Source organism: Scylla paramamosain, chromosome 23 (genome assembly GCF_035594125.1).
Source record: "Scylla paramamosain isolate STU-SP2022 chromosome 23, ASM3559412v1, whole genome shotgun sequence".
Taxonomy (NCBI): domain Eukaryota; kingdom Metazoa; phylum Arthropoda; class Malacostraca; order Decapoda; family Portunidae; genus Scylla; species Scylla paramamosain.
Window position 1 is genome coordinate 1,460,486 of NC_087173.1, and position 5,000 is coordinate 1,465,485.

General features: G+C 44.2%; 1 long non-coding RNA gene across 1 annotated transcript in view; it reads left to right on the forward strand.

The window, feature by feature from the left end:
* LOC135111984 (uncharacterized) overlaps window positions 1–4,130 on the forward strand; it is a 34,950-nt gene extending 30,820 nt beyond the window's left edge. Inside the window, exon 3 of the long non-coding RNA XR_010273960.1 lies at window positions 2,959–4,130. This is a non-coding gene — a long non-coding RNA (uncharacterized LOC135111984). The remainder of the gene's footprint in view (window positions 1–2,958) is intronic.
* The last annotated feature ends 870 nt before the right edge of the window (window positions 4,131–5,000 follow it).

Sequence of the window (5,000 nt, forward strand, 5' to 3'; positions counted from 1 at the left end):
CACACACACACACACACACACCTGATTCTCATTTCTTATTCATTTTTCACTACTACGTAACTCTTTCTTTAATTCAATCTCCACCACCACCACCACCACCACCACCACCAATAGCAGGCAAAGTTAGCGGCTCCCTGGATCTCGTGGAACAGTCAATTATGAGGTTAAGGCGAACTCTCATTGATTTTTACATTATAAGTACGCTCTTATGACTCCCGGTGCCTGCTCTTCGTAATTCAATGCCAACTTATATTGCCTCGTTTTGTTAACTTCAATCATCGTATATTTTAAGTAGGAGGTTTTGTCTTATGTCGTTATTTACTTATTCATTTATGTATTTGTGTTTTTATTCATTTATTTTAGTGTATTTTTTGTTCCGTGTTTTTATTTTTATTTTTATCTCATATCCGCGTTTATTAGTTGCCTTATCACAGCAGTCTACATCTCTCTCTCTCTCTCTCTCTCTCTCTCTCTCTCTCTCTCTCTCTCTCTCTCTCTCTCTCTCTCTCTCTCTCTCTCTCTCTCTCTACATCACCGCCCTAAAATCTAATTTGTTGCGGGACCATGATGTGAATTTTTAACATAATTACTCTCTCATTCATTACTTCTTCTTAGTCTGTTAATTATTTGCGTCTTTGTTTTAGAATTAAATTTTCTTGGCGCTCTTCATATGTCTAATTCTTCTTTACAATTTTCCGGCACGTTCTTCTCACTTCTTATTACAAGCCTCGGTTCTTCCCGCCTCATTTTTTAAAGTCTTGCATTAACAGCAAACTTGAGCAATTCTGAAACTTTGCACGAGTTGCGCCCGGAAGAAAAGAAAGAAAAAAAAAGGACAATAATTAGCTCTTTTATGAAAGGAAAAAATAAAACTTGAATCAGAACTTTTAGACTTGTCATTAATTTTTCATTCTGCAAGTGGTCAGGGTAGTATAAGTGTGTGTGTGTGTGTGTGTCTGTGCGCGTCATTACCCACATCTCTCTACCACACGACCCCTGAGAGTTCCTGACGAGTGCTTAAAGAGTCCCAAGAGTCCAAAGAGAGAGAGAGAGAGAGAGAGAGAGAGAGAGAGAGAGAGAGAGAGAGAGAGAGAGAGAGAGAGAGAGAGGTACAGTCAGTAAACGAGGCAGGAATAGATCGGCACTTCTTTCAGGTAACTGTGGGCGAGGTGTGGCGACGCTGAGGGACGAGGAAAGGGACTTATGGCGCATGTGAAGGAGAGAAGGGAGGGCGGAGGTTGAGAAAGGTCTAGCGTGGGAGAAGGAGAGAAAAGAGGAATGGGAGGGACGAAAGGAGAAGGGTTGAGGAAAGGTAAGCATAGGGAGGAAAAGTACTCAGGTGAGATGATTTAAGATTAGGTTGGTTTGCTCTCTCTCTCTCTCTCTCTCTCTCTCTCTCTCTCTCTCTCTCTCTCTCTCTCTCTCTCTCTCTCTCTCTCTCTCTCTCTCTGGTGGGTTTTTGTGGCCGCCTCCATTATTCCTCACGTCTCCCTCCATTTCTTACTAACGAATTAGGGAAATTACCTGAAAGACAACCTAATTTAATACCTATTTGTTTTTACCTTCTTCCCTACCACCCTTCATCTCTTCCTCTCCCTCCATACCTCCCTCACTTCCTCCATGCATCTTTCTGTCGTCCTCTCTCACCCTTCTTATCTCCTTCCCTTCCTCCCTCTTGCCCACACATCTCTCCCTCCCACCCGCCCTCTCTCTCTCTCTCTCTCTCTCTCTCTCTCTCTCTCTCTCTCTCTCTCTCTCTCTCTCTCTCTCTCTCTCTCTCTCTCTCTCTGGCCTCACTTCTTCACTATTCTTTACAAGGATTTATATTCCTTGCGCGGCAAAGGACTCGCCTTCGTCCCCAATTTATAGAGGCTTGTGGGAATTCGTGTTTGGGACTAGATGTAAAAACTGCCTTCCCGTAATACTGGCAGTGAACGAAGCTCCACTTATTTCCCCTGCCTCTCGTGGGATGGACGAGCTAAAATTGCCTGTATTTGTATTTTACTCTTGTTTATTTGTTTACTTTCTGCTGTGTATCACTCCTGCCTCTCTTTCCTGCTCTCTTTCGTGTTTTCTCTCGTATAGCGTTTCAAGGTGCTAGGGAGGAAGTACTGTGTTCATTGAGGGTTGCTTTGGTATGTGTTGGCAGCTTCAGTATATTTTTTTTTTCAAGTTTTGTTGCCCTTGGCCAGACCAGAGCCAGACTTACATTAAAAAGTGTATATGTAAAAGTAAGCAGGGATGTTTGTTAGTAGTATGCTGAGTGCTGAGTTGAGTACTGGTTTACGCCAATGCTTAGTTTATTTTCTTATGCACCGGGAAGTTATTGTTTTGTGTGTGACGGATTGACAGAAACACGATGGGAGTTCAGTGTATTCGTCTTTGACTGAATACTCTGCGGCATGTGACCCATACTGTTGATATCAATGCTTAGTCTGCTTTTTTGTGTGTCAGGAAGTCGTTGTCGTGTGTGAAAGACTGACAGAAGCGTGGTAGGACTTTAGTGTATTCGTCTTTACATATTCAGCGCTATATAACCTAACTGCTGCCGCCATAAATCTCGATCTTTATTTGTTATGACGTGGGGACTTTGTTGAACGTCTCTCTGGTGATATATACACACACAAGGCTTTCGTAGAGTGCTGAAACGAGTCGTAAAAATGGTACGGTCCCGTTCCCCTATTAATACAAAGACCCTTCGTGATCCCAGCGTTAGGAAAAATAAACAGCCTACCTGGAGATGTAGTTTAGTTAAAAAAAAAAAGTGGGGCTCCTTTTCTCTATTAATAAAAAAAGGAATACAAAGAAAAACAGAATATCCCTAGATCCTCTTACGAAGAGCGGTCGTGATCCCAACTTTCAGAAAAATGGACTGCACACCTAAGAAACGTAATTTAGTTGTGAAAAATAGCATGTTCCCTTTTTCTCCATTAATATTAAGATCTATCGTGATTCCAGCGTTCAGGAAAGATTATGTAGAGGCGCCACCAGCAGCCTTCGTCATTAACACAGCATCAGGCCTCCTCCCGGGCGGGCGTGGCGTTACCCTCCCTGCTGGTGCCGAGGCGAGATGTTTGGACTGAGCCGATGGTTCTTGTCCCTGGAATCGTGACTGTGCTAGCGTCCTCGCTGTGTCACTCTGTCGTGTTCCAGTCATTCTGACAGTCAGGGAAATGTGATTGGTTGTGATTGAAACTCCCTTTGGAAAAAATAGATAAATTCCTAGAAAGAAAAGAAGGAAAATAAAATAATACATTGCACCCTTGAGGAACGAAGAGATGTGGGCTCCATATTTGTACGTGCAACACTACACCTGGTGCATATCTTGGTGAAGTGATTAGTGATAGTAAGAAAGAGTGTTACCTTTATGAACTAGTGCGTAAATCACCTGCTTTAATCACCCCACTAATGACTCGCTCACCTTCCTCTCGCTGGTGAACGTAATGTGGTGATTCTATAGTGAAGTATAATCAGTAGAACTCTTTGATAGTGACCGCCTTTCACCATTCACCGGAACAACCCTCCTCCTGCTGAAGAATCACAAGAGAGAAGATAGTGGCTTTAGAAACGTGTATAAAGAGACCAAAACCCTATGCACCATCCCTCTATAGTTTTACATATCGCCTAGAAACACGCTATAAGTAATATAACAGTACCTAGTAAATATAGTGAGAGATACGAAACACCACCACCACCACCACTACCACCACCACCACCACCACTACCACCACCACCACCACCACCACCACCACCTCCTTAACCAAGCATCACCAGCAGAGAGAACAAAGACACAGTGAGAGAAAGAGAAGCAAAACACCGCCAGCATCATCACCAAGAGGATTACAAGCGGTGAAATCAAATAATCGTTAGCAGTTTACACTCCGCCATCATTAGGAAGATAAGGAAGCATAGAGGGGGAGGAGGACGCCCCTCTACACCACCGCCACCACCACACAGACACAGGGACGCAAGACCAGCATCACCACCGGCCAAGATGGAGGCAGAAACAGGCTCTATTGGGGAGCTGCAGAAGTACCACAGTCGCCTGCTCCGCTCCAGGCGCCACACCCTCGCGAATGTCCGGTGAGTGTGTATGTGTGTGTGTGTGTGTGTGTGTGTGTGTGTGTGTGTGTGTGTGTGTGTGTGTATGACAGCTTAGATAACATGTGATGGGGTGCTGATGAGATTATGAAGATGAAAAGGGAGGAAAAAAAGAGAGAGAGAGAGAGAGAGAGAGAGAGAGAGAGAGAGAGAGAGAGAGAGAGAGAGAGAGAGAGAGAGAGAGAGAAGGGAGGAAATACAGATTTATTTTTAGTGTTCCCTTATATCTCTAGGTTGCAGAGGGTAGGAGGGGTATTCTGGATAATCTCGCGGGTACCGTCATTAGCTTCACAAACACGCACAAAACAAAAGAAAAAAAAAACTTACCTCTTTTTCAATAGACTTTGATATAATTTTAGAGAGAGAGAGAGAGAGAGAGAGAGAGAGAGAGAGAGAGAGAGAGAGAGAGAGAGAGAGAGAGAGAGAGAGAGAGACTCATTTGACTTGACTTTTGGAATTATAAGTACAATAACTGCATGGAAAAGAGGTTATTTAAATTTCCTCTCCCCTCTTACCTTTTATTTCTGACCCTGTGTGTGTGTGTGTGTGTGTGTGTGTGTGTGTGTGTGTGTGTGTGTGTGTCGGAGGATCCCCGTCTAATAGGAAGCTGAGTGAACACCTGTAGGGAAGGAGGGTGGGGAAGTGTGGGAGGGGGTGGTCTGGGTAATAGGGGGGAGGCAGGACCTAGGTGAAAAGGGGGGTGGGGGGTGTTTGTGGGTTCAGGTGCTTAAAGCTGAACCTCCAAGACTTTGTTGAACATGTGGTAGTGGTGAGGAGGTGGTGGTGGTGGTGGTGGTGGTGGTGGTTAAGGAGTGGTAGTGATGGCGGTCCTTGTAGAATCTCTGAGTAAAAGAAAAGTAATATGATGATAATGACAAATGGGTGGTGATGGTGGTGAT